Source organism: Spermophilus citellus (genome assembly GCF_964194105.1).
Source record: "Spermophilus citellus genome assembly, contig: SCAFFOLD_53, whole genome shotgun sequence".
Lineage (NCBI taxonomy): Eukaryota > Metazoa > Chordata > Mammalia > Rodentia > Sciuridae > Spermophilus > Spermophilus citellus.
Genome location: NW_027672727.1, coordinates 682482 through 695061, shown reverse-complemented (window position 1 = coordinate 695061; position 12580 = coordinate 682482).

Genomic DNA, 12580 nt, shown 5'->3' with positions numbered 1-12580 from the left:
AAACAGAGTGAAACCTAAAAATTTAAACTGTTACTGCCAATGAACGGGTTTACCTAGAAGAATGAAATTTGGTGAGCCAAGTGGGATTGGGGTACTGATCATTACCTGAAAGTGTCATCAAGATTGGGTGAAAAAATATGTGCTGAGATTTCAGGAAACTCGTAGTTTTTTGGAAGATGGCAACCCCTTTCCACGAAAGTGATTTGCGCCAGTCTCTGCTTAGGGCTACATCAATAGGAAACAAACCATAGAGATAGAACTTGGAGCTACTTTATTGTGTCAAGTTTCAAAGAGCTAGCACAAACCGTGTTTGACTTAGAGTTCCAACTACATGTGTCCATATAGGAGAAAACAGAGTGAAACCTAAAAATTAAAACTGTTACTGCCAACGAACGGTTTAACCTAGAAGAACGAAATTTGGTGAGCCAAGTTGGATTGGGGTACTGATCATTACCTGAAAGTGTCATCAAGATTGGGTGAAAAAATGTGTGCTGAGATTTCAGGAAACTCGTAGTTTTTTGGAAGATGGCAACCCCTTTCCATGAAAGTGATTTGCGCCAGTCTCTGGTTAGGGATACATCAATAGGAAACAAACCATAGAGATAGAACTTGGAGCTACTTTATTGTGTCAAGTTTCAAAGAGCTAGCACAAACCGTGTTTGATTTAGAGTTCCAACTACATGTATCCATATAGGAGAAAACAGAGTGAAACCTAAAAATTAAAACTGTTACTGCCAATGAACGGTTTAACCTAGAAGAACAAAATTTGGTGAGCCAAGTGGGATTGGGGTACTGATCATTACCGGAAAGTGTCGTCAAGATTGGGTGAAAAAATGTGTGCTGAGATTTCAGGAAACTCGTAATTTTTTGGAAGATGGCAACCCCTTTCCATGAAAGTGATTTGCGCCAGTCTCTGCTTAGGGCTACATCAATAGGAAACAAACCATAGAGATAGAACTTGGAGCTACTTTATTGTGTCAAGTTTCAAAGAGCTAGCACAAACCGTGTTTGATTTAGAGTTCCAACTACATGTATCCATATAGGAGAAAACAGAGTGAAACCTAAAAATTAAAACTGTTACTGCCAACGAACGGTTTAACCTAGAAGAACGAAATTTGGTAAGCCAAGTGGGATTGGGGTGCTGATCATTACCTGAAAGTGTCATCAAGATTGGGTGAAAAAATGTGTGCTGAGATTTCAGGAAACTCGCAGTTTTTTGGAAGATTGGCAACCCCTTTCCATGAAAGTGATTTGCGCCAGTCTCTGCTTAGGGCTACATCAATAGGAAATAAACCATAGAGATAGAACTTGGAGCTAATTTATTGTGTCTAGTTTCAAAGAGCTAGCACAAACCGTGTTTGATTTAGAGTTCCAACTACATGTATCCATATAGGAGAAAACAGAGTGAAACCTAAAAATTAAAACTGTTACTGCCAACGAACGGTTTAACCTAAAAGAGAGAAACTTGGTGACCCAAGTGGGATTTGTTGTTTTGATCATTACCTGAAAGTGTCATCAAGATTGGGTGAAAAAATGTGTGCTGAGATTTCAGGAAACTCGTAGTTTTTTGGAAGCTTGGCAACCCCTTTAAATGAAAGTGATTTGCGCCAGTCTCTGCTTAGGGCTACATCAATAGGAAACAAACCATAGAGATAGAACTTGGAGCTACTTTATTGTGTCAAGTTTCAAAGACCTAGCAAAAACCGTGTTTGATTTAGAGTTCCAACTACATGTATCCATATAGGAGAAAACAGAGTGAAACCTAAAAATTAAAACTGTTACTGCCAACGAACGGTTTAACCTAGAAGAACGAAATTTGGTGAGCCAAGTGGGATTGGGGTACTGATCATTACCTGAAAGTGTCGTCAAGATTGGGAGAAAAAATGTGTGCTGAGATTTCAGGAAACTCGTAATTTTTTGGAAGATGGCAACCCCTTTCCATGAAAGTGATTTGCGCCAGTCTCTGCTTAGGGCTACATCAATAGGAAACAAACCATAGAGATAGAAATTGGAGCTACTTTATTGTGTCAAGTTTCAAAGAGCTAGCACAAACCGTGTTTGATTTAGAGTTCCAACTACATGTATCCATATAGGAGAAAACAGAGTGAAACCTAAAAATTAAAACTGTTACTGCCAACGAACAGTTTAACCTAGAAGAACGAAATTTGGTGAGCCAAGTGGGATTGGGGTACTGATCATTACCTGAAAGTGTCATCAAGATTGGGTGAAAAAATGTGTGCTGAGATTTCAGGAAACTCTTAGTTTTTTGGAAGATTGTCAACCCCTTTCCATGAAAGTGATTTGCGCCAGTCTCTGCTTAGGGCTACATCAATAGGAAACAAACCATAGAGATAGAACTTGGAGCTACTTTATTGTGTCAAGTTTCAAAGAGCTAGCACAAACCGTGTTTGATTTAGAGTTCCAACTACATGTATCCATATAGGAGAAAACAGAGTGAAACCTAAAAATTAAAACTGTTACTGCCAACGAACGGTTTAACCTAGAAGAACGAAATTTGGTGAGCCAAGTGGGATTGGGGTACTGATCATTACCTGAAGGTGTCATGAAGATTGGGTGAAAAAATTTGTGCTGAGATTTCAGGAAACTCGCAGTTTTTTGGAAGATTGGCAACCCCTTTCCATGAAAGTGATTTGCGCCAGTCTCTGCTTAGGGCTACATCAATAGGAAACATACCATAGAGATAGAACTTGGAGCTACTTTATTGTGTCAAGTTTCAAAGAGCTAGCACAAACCGTGTTTGATTTAGAGTTCCAACTACATGTATCCATATAGGAGAAAACAGAGTGAAACCTAAAAATTAAAACTGTTACTGCCAACGAACGGTTTAACCTAGAAGAACGAAATTTGGTGAGCCAAGTGGGATTGGGGTACTGATCATTACCTGAAAGTGTCGTCAAAATTGGGTGAAAAAATGTGTGCTGAGATTTCAGGAAACTCTTAGTTTTTTGGAAGATGGCAACCCCTTTCCATGAAAGTGATCTGCGCCAGTCTCTGCTTAGGGCTACATCAATAGGAAACAAACCATAGAGATAGAACTTGGAGCTACTTTATTGTGTCAAGTTTCAAAGAGCTAGCACAAACCGTGTTTGATTTAGAGTTCCAACTACATGTATCCATATAGGAGAAAACAGAGTGAAACGTAAAAATTAAAACTGTTACTGCCATCGAACGGTTTAACCTAGAAGAACGAAATTTGGTGAGCCTAGTGGGATTGGGGTACTGATCATTACCTGAAAGTGTCATCAAGATTGGGTGAAAAAATGTGTGCTGAGATTTCAGGAAACTCTTAGTTTTTTGGAAGATTGTCAACCCCTTTCCATGAAAGTGATTTGTGCCAGTCTCTGCTTAGGGCTACATCAATAGGGAACAAACCATAGAGATAGAACTTGGAGCTACTTTATTGTGTCAAGTTTCAAAGAGCTAGCACAAACCGTGTTTGATTTAGAGTTCCAACTACATGTATCCATATAGGAGAAAACAGAGTGAAACGTAAAAATTAAAACTGTTACTGCCAACGAACGGTTTAACCTAGAAGAACGAAATTTGGTGAGCCTAGTGGGATTGGGGTACTGATCATTACCTGAAAGTGTCATCAAGATTGGGTGAAAAAATGTTTGCTGAGATTTCAGGTAACTCTTAGTTTTTTGGAAGATTGTCAACCCCTTTCCATGAAAGTGATTTGTGCCAGTCTCTGCTTAGGGCTACATCAATAGGAAACAAACCATAGAGATAGAACTAGGAGCTACTTACTTGTGTCAAGTTTCAAAGAGCTAGCACAAACCGTGTTTGATTTAGAGTTCCAACTACATGTATCCATATAGGAGAAAACAGAATGAAACCTAAAAATTAAAACTGTTACTGCCAACGAACGGTTTAACCTAGAAGAACGAAATTTGGTGAGCCAAGTGGGATTGGGGTACTGATCATTACCTGAAAGTGTCATCAAGATTGGGTGAAAAAATGTGTGCTGAGATTTCAGGAAACTCGTAGTTTTTTGGAAGCCTGGCAACCCCTTTCCATGAAATTGATTTGCGCCAGTCTCTGCTTAGGGCTACATCAATAGGAAACAAACCATAGAGATAGAACTTGGAGCTACTTTATTGTGTCAAGTTTCAAAGAGCTAGCACAAACCGTGTTTGATTTGGAGTTCCAACTACATGTATCCATATAGGAGAAAACAGAGTGAAACCTAAAAATTAAAACTGTTACTGCCAACGAACGGTTTAACCTAGAAGAACGAAATTTGGTGAGCCAAGTGGGATTGGGGTACTGATCATTACCTGAAAGTGTCTTCAAGATTGGGTGAAAAAATGTGTGCTGAGATTTCAAAAAACTCGCAGGTTTTTGGAAGATTGGCAACCCCATTCCATGAAAGTGATTTGCGCCAGTCTCTGCTTAGGGCTACATTAATAGGAAAGAAACCATAGAGATAGAACTTGGAGCTACTTTATTGTGTCAAGTTTCAAAGAGCTAGCACAAACCGTGTTTGATTTAGAGTTCCAACTACATGTATCCATATAGGAGAAAACAGAGTGAAACCTAAAAGTTAAAACTGTTACTGCCAACGAACGGTTTAACCTAAAAGAACGAAATTTGGTGAGCCAAGTGGGATTGGGGTGCTGATCATTACCTGAAAGTGTCATCAAGATTGGTTGAAAAAATGTGTGCTGAGATTTCAGGAAACTCTTAGTTTTTTGGAAGATTGGCAACCCCTTTCCATGAAAGTGATTTGCGCCAGTCTCTGCTTAGGGCTACATCAATAGGAAACAAACCATAGAGATAGAACTTGGAGCTACTTTATTGTGTCAAGTTTCAAAGACCTAGCAAAAACCGTGTTTGATTTAGAGTTCCAACTACATGTATCCATATAGGAGAAAACAGAGTGAAACCTAAAAATTAAAACTGTTACTGCCAACGAATGGTTTAACCTAGAAGAACGAAATTTGGTGAGCCAAGTGGGATTGGGGTGCTGATCATTACCTGAAAGTGTCATCAAGATTGGTTGAAAAAATGTGTGCTGAGATTTCAGGAAACTCTTAGTTTTTTGGAAGATTGGCAACCCCTTTCCATGAAAGTGATTTGCGCCAGTCTCTGCTTAGGGCTTCTTCAATAGGAAACAAACCATAGAGATAGAACTTGGAGCTACTTTATTGTGTCAAGTTTCAAATGGCTAGCACAAACCGTGTTTGATTTAGAGTTCCAACTACATGTATCCATATAGGAGAAAACAGAGTGAAACCTAAAAATTAAACTGTTACTGCCAACGAACGGTTTAACCTAGAAGAACGAAATTTGGTGAGCCAAGTGGGAATGGGGTACTGATCATTACCTGAAAGTGTCATCAAGATTGGGTAAAAAATGTGTGCTGAGATTTCAGGAAACTAGCAGTTTTTTGGAAGACTGGCAACCCCTTTCCATGAAAGTGATTTGCGCCAGTCTCTTCTTAGGGCTACATCAATAGGAAACAAACCATAGAGATAGAACTTGGAGCTACTTACTTGTGTCAAGTTTCAAAGAGCTAGCACAAACCGTGTTTGATTTAGAGTTCCAACTACATGTATCCATATAGGAGAAAACAGAGTGAAACCTAAAAGTTAAAACTGTTACTGCCAACGAACGGTTTAACCTAGAAGAACGAAATTTGGTGAGCCAAGTGGAATTGGGGTACTGATCATTACCTGAAAGTGTCATCAAGATTGGGTGAAAAAATGTGTGCTGAGATTTCAGGAAACTCGTAGTTTTGTGGAAGATTGGCAACCCCTTTCCATGAAAGTGATTTGCGCCAGTCTCTGCTTAGGGCTACATCAATAGGAAACAAACCATAGAGATAGAACTTGGAGCTACTTTATTGTGTCAAGTTTCAAAGAGCTAGCACAATCCGTGTTTGATTTAGAGTTCCAACTACATGTATCCATATAGGAGAAAACAGAGTGAAACCTAAAAATTAAAACTGTTACTGCCAACGAACTGTTTAACCTAGAAGAACGAAATTTGGTGAGCCAAGTGGGATTGGGGTGCTGATCATTACCTGAAAGTGTCATCAAGATTGGGTGAAAAAATGTGTGCTGAGATTTCAGGAAACTCGTAGTTTTTTGTAAGCTTGGCAACCCCTTTCCATGAAAGTGATCTGCGCCAGTCTCTGCTTAGGGCTACATCAATAGGAAACAAACCATAGAGATAGAACTTGGAGCTACTTTATTGTGTCAAGTTTCAAAGAGCTAGCACAAACCGTGTTTGATTTAGAGTTCCAACTACATGTATCCATATAGGAGAAAACAGAGTGAAACGTAAAAATTAAAACTGTTACTGCCATCGAACGGTTTAACCTAGAAGAACGAAATTTGGTGAGCCTAGTGGGATTGGGGTACTGATCATTACCTGAAAGTGTCATCAAGATTGGGTGAAAAAATGTGTGCTGAGATTTCAGGAAACTCTTAGTTTTTTGGAAGATTGTCAACCCCTTTCCATGAAAGTGATTTGTGCCAGTCTCTGCTTAGGGCTACATCAATAGGGAACAAACCATAGAGATAGAACTTGGAGCTACTTTATTGTGTCAAGTTTCAAAGAGCTAGCACAAACCGTGTTTGATTTAGAGTTCCAACTACATGTATCCATATAGGAGAAAACAGAGTGAAACGTAAAAATTAAAACTGTTACTGCCAACGAACGGTTTAACCTAGAAGAACGAAATTTGGTGAGCCTAGTGGGATTGGGGTACTGATCATTACCTGAAAGTGTCATCAAGATTGGGTGAAAAAATGTGTGCTGAGATTTCAGGAAACTCTTAGTTTTTTGGAAGATTGTCAACCCCTTTCCATGAAAGTGATTTGTGCCAGTCTCTGCTTAGGGCTACATCAATAGGAAACAAACCATAGAGAAAGAACTAGGAGCTACTTACTTGTGTCAAGTTTCAAAGAGCTAGCACAAACCGTGTTTGATTTAGAGTTCCAACTACATGTATCCATATAGGAGAAAACAGAATGAAACCTAAAAATTAAAACTGTTACTGCCAACGAACGGTTTAACCTAGAAGAACGAAATTTGGTGAGCCAAGTGGGATTGGGGTACTGATCATTACCTGAAAGTGTCATCAAGATTGGGTGAAAAAATGTGTGCTGAGATTTCCGGAAACTCGTAGTTTTTTGGAAGATTGGCAACCCCTTTCCATGAAATTGATTTGCGCCAGTCTCTGCTTAGGGCTACATCAATAGGAAACAAACCATAGAGATAGAACTTGGAGCTACTTTATTGTGTCAAGTTTCAAAGAGCTAGCACAAACCGTGTTTGATTTGGAGTTTTAACTACATGTATCCATATAGGAGAAAACAGAGTGAAACCTAAAAATTAAAACTGTTACTGCCAACGAACGGTTTAACCTAGAAGAACGAAATTTGGTGAGCCAAGTGGGATTGGGGTACTGATCATTACCTGAAAGTGTCTTCAAGATTGGGTGAAAAAATGTGTGCTGAGATTTCAAAAAACTCGCAGGTTTTTGGAAGATTGGCAACCCCTTTCCATGAAAGTGATTTGCGCCAGTCTCTGCTTAGGGCTACATTAATAGGAAAGAAACCATAGAGATAGAACTTGGAGCTACTTTATTGTGTCAAGTTTCAAAGAGCTAGCACAAACCGTGTTTGATTTAGAGTTCCAACTACATGTATCCATATAGGAGAAAACAGAGTGAAACCTAAAAGTTAAAACTGTTACTGCCAACGAACGGTTTAACCTAAAAGAACGAAATTTGGTGAGCCAAGTGGGATTGGGGTGCTGATCATTACCTGAAAGTGTCATCAAGATTGGTTGAAAAAATGTGTGCTGAGATTTCAGGAAACTCTTAGTTTTTTGGAAGATTGGCAACCCCTTTCCATGAAAGTGATTTGCGCCAGTCTCTGCTTAGGGCTACATCAATAGGAAATAAACCATAGAGATAGAACTTGGAGCTAATTTATTGTGTCTAGTTTCAAAGAGCTAGCACAAACCGTGTTTGATTTAGAGTTCCAACTACATGTATCCATATAGGAGAAAACAGAGTGAAACCTAAAAATTAAAACTGTTACTGCCAACGAACGGTTTAACCTAAAAGAGAGAAACTTGGTGACCCAAGTGGGATTTGTTGTTTTGATCATTACCTGAAAGTGTCATCAAGATTGGGTGAAAAAATGTGTGCTGAGATTTCAGGAAACTCGTAGTTTTTTGGAAGCTTGGCAACCCCTTTAAATGAAAGTGATTTGCGCCAGTCTCTGCTTAGGGCTACATCAATAGGAAACAAACCATAGAGATAGAACTTGGAGCTACTTTATTGTGTCAAGTTTCAAAGACCTAGCAAAAACCGTGTTTGATTTAGAGTTCCAACTACATGTATCCATATAGGAGAAAACAGAGTGAAACCTAAAAATTAAAACTGTTACTGCCAACGAACGGTTTAACCTAGAAGAACGAAATTTGGTGAGCCAAGTGGGATTGGGGTACTGATCATTACCTGAAAGTGTCGTCAAGATTGGGAGAAAAAATGTGTGCTGAGATTTCAGGAAACTCGTAATTTTTTGGAAGATGGCAACCCCTTTCCATGAAAGTGATTTGCGCCAGTCTCTGCTTAGGGCTACATCAATAGGAAACAAACCATAGAGATAGAAATTGGAGCTACTTTATTGTGTCAAGTTTCAAAGAGCTAGCACAAACCGTGTTTGATTTAGAGTTCCAACTACATGTATCCATATAGGAGAAAACAGAGTGAAACCTAAAAATTAAAACTGTTACTGCCAACGAACAGTTTAACCTAGAAGAACGAAATTTGGTGAGCCAAGTGGGATTGGGGTACTGATCATTACCTGAAAGTGTCATCAAGATTGGGTGAAAAAATGTGTGCTGAGATTTCAGGAAACTCTTAGTTTTTTGGAAGATTGTCAACCCCTTTCCATGAAAGTGATTTGCGCCAGTCTCTGCTTAGGGCTACATCAATAGGAAACAAACCATAGAGATAGAACTTGGAGCTACTTTATTGTGTCAAGTTTCAAAGAGCTAGCACAAACCGTGTTTGATTTAGAGTTCCAACTACATGTATCCATATAGGAGAAAACAGAGTGAAACCTAAAAATTAAAACTGTTACTGCCAACGAACGGTTTAACCTAGAAGAACGAAATTTGGTGAGCCAAGTGGGATTGGGGTACTGATCATTACCTGAAGGTGTCATGAAGATTGGGTGAAAAAATTTGTGCTGAGATTTCAGGAAACTCGCAGTTTTTTGGAAGATTGGCAACCCCTTTCCATGAAAGTGATTTGCGCCAGTCTCTGCTTAGGGCTACATCAATAGGAAACATACCATAGAGATAGAACTTGGAGCTACTTTATTGTGTCAAGTTTCAAAGAGCTAGCACAAACCGTGTTTGATTTAGAGTTCCAACTACATGTATCCATATAGGAGAAAACAGAGTGAAACCTAAAAATTAAAACTGTTACTGCCAACGAACGGTTTAACCTAGAAGAACGAAATTTGGTGAGCCAAGTGGGATTGGGGTACTGATCATTACCTGAAAGTGTCGTCAAAATTGGGTGAAAAAATGTGTGCTGAGATTTCAGGAAACTCTTAGTTTTTTGGAAGATGGCAACCCCTTTCCATGAAAGTGATCTGCGCCAGTCTCTGCTTAGGGCTACATCAATAGGAAACAAACCATAGAGATAGAACTTGGAGCTACTTTATTGTGTCAAGTTTCAAAGAGCTAGCACAAACCGTGTTTGATTTAGAGTTCCAACTACATGTATCCATATAGGAGAAAACAGAGTGAAACGTAAAAATTAAAACTGTTACTGCCATCGAACGGTTTAACCTAGAAGAACGAAATTTGGTGAGCCTAGTGGGATTGGGGTACTGATCATTACCTGAAAGTGTCATCAAGATTGGGTGAAAAAATGTGTGCTGAGATTTCAGGAAACTCGTAGTTTTTTGGAAGATGGCAACCCCTTTCCATGAAAGGGATTTGCGCCAGTCTCTGCTTAGGGCTACATTAATAGGAAAGAAACCATAGAGATAGAACTTGGAGCTACTTTATTGTGTCAAGTTTCAAAGAGCTAGCACAAACCGTGTTTGATTTAGAGTTCCAACTACATGTATCCATATAGGAGAAAACAGAGTGAAACCTAAAAGTTAAAACTGTTACTGCCAACGAACGGTTTAACCTAAAAGAACGAAATTTGGTGAGCCAAGTGGGATTGGGGTGCTGATCATTACCTGAAAGTGTCATCAAGATTGGTTGAAAAAATGTGTGCTGAGATTTCAGGAAACTCTTAGTTTTTTGGAAGATTGGCAACCCCTTTCCATGAAAGTGATTTGCGCCAGTCTCTGCTTAGGGCTACATCAATAGGAAACAAACCATAGAGATAGAACTTGGAGCTACTTTATTGTGTCAAGTTTCAAAGACCTAGCAAAAACCGTGTTTGATTTAGAGTTCCAACTACATGTATCCATATAGGAGAAAACAGAGTGAAACCTAAAAATTAAAACTGTTACTGCCAACGAATGGTTTAACCTAGAAGAACGAAATTTGGTGAGCCAAGTGGGATTGGGGTGCTGATCATTACCTGAAAGTGTCATCAAGATTGGTTGAAAAAATGTGTGCTGAGATTTCAGGAAACTCTTAGTTTTTTGGAAGCTTGGCAACCCCTTTAAATGAAAGTGATTTGCGCCAGTCTCTGCTTAGGGCTACATGAATAGGAAACAAACCATAGAGATAGAACTTGGAGGTACTTTGATGTGTCACGTTTCAAAGAGCTAGCACAAACCGTGTTTGATTTAGAGTTCCAACTACATGTATCCATATAGGAGAAAACAGAGTGAAACCTAAAAATTAAAACTGTTACTGCCAACGAACGGTTTAACCTAGAAGAACGAAATTTGGTGAGCCAAGTGGGAATGGGGTACTGATCATTACCTGAAAGTGTCATCAAGATTGGGTAAAAAATGTGTGCTGAGATTTCAGGAAACTAGCAGTTTTTTGGAAGACTGGCAACCCCTTTCCATGAAAGTGATTTGCGCCAGTCTCTTCTTAGGGCTACATCAATAGGATACAAACCATAGAGATAGAACTTGGAGCTACTTACTTGTGTCAAGTTTCAAAGAGCTAGCACAAACCGTGTTTGATTTAGAGTTCCAACTACATGTATCCATATAGGAGAAAACAGAGTGAAACCTAAAAGTTAAAACTGTTACTGCCAACGAACGGTTTAACCTAGAAGAACGAAATTTGGTGAGCCAAGTGGGATTGGGGTACTGATCATTACCTGAAAGTGTCATCAAGATTGGGTGAAAAAATGTGTGCTGAGATTTCAGGAAACTCGTAGTTTTGTGGAAGATTGGCAACCCCTTTCCATGAAAGTGATTTGCGCCAGTCTCTGCTTAGGGCTACATCAATAGGAAACAAACCATAGAGATAGAACTTGGAGCTACTTTATTGTGTCAAGTTTCAAAGAGCTAGCACAATCCGTGTTTGATTTAGAGTTCCAACTACATGTATCCATATAGGAGAAAACAGAGTGAAACCTAAAAATTAAAACTGTTACTGCCAACGAACTGTTTAACCTAGAAGAACGAAATTTGGTGAGCTAAGTGGGATTGGGGTGCTGATCATTACCTGAAAGTGTCATCAAGATTGGTTGAAAAAATGAGTGCTGAGATTTCAGGAAACTCTTAGTTTTTTGGAAGATTGGCAACCCCTTTCCATGAAAGTGATTTGCGCCAGTCTCTGCTTAGGGCTACATCAATAGGAAACAAACCATAGAGATAGAACTTGGAGCTACTTTATTGTGTCAAGTTTCAAAGAGCTAGCACAAACCGTGTTTGATTTAGAGTTCCAACTACATGTATCCATATAGGAGAAAACAGAGTGAAACCTAAAAATTAAAACTGTTACTGCCAACGAACGGTTTAACCTAGAAGAACGAAATTTGGTGAGCCAAGTGGGATGGGTGTGCTGATCATTACCTGAAAGTGTCATCAAGATTGGGTGAAAAAATGTGTCCTGAGATTTCAGGAAACTCTTAGTTTTTTGGAAGATTGGCAACCCCTTTCCATGAAAGTGATTTGCGCCAGTCTCTGCTTAGGGCTACTTCAATAGGAAACAAACCATAGAGATAGAACTTGGAGCTACTTTATTGTGTCAAGTTTCAAATGGCTAGCACAAACCGTGTTTGATTTAGAGTTCCAACTACATGTATCCATATAGGAGAAAACAGAGTGAAACCTAAAAATTAAAACTGTTACTGCCAACGAACGGTTTAACCTAGAAGAACGAAATTTGGTGAGCCAAGTGGGATTGGGGTACTGATCATTACCTGAAAGTGTCATCAAGATTGGGTGAAAAAATGTGTGCTGAGTTTTCAGGAAACTCTTAGTTTTTTTGAAGATTGTCAACCCCTTTCCATGAAAGTGATTTGCGCCAGTCTCTGCTTAGGGCTACATCAATAGGAAACAAACCATAGAGATAGAACTTGGAGCTAATTTATTGTGTCTAGTTTCAAAGAGCTAGCACAAACCGTGTTTGATTTAGAGTTCCAACTACATGTATC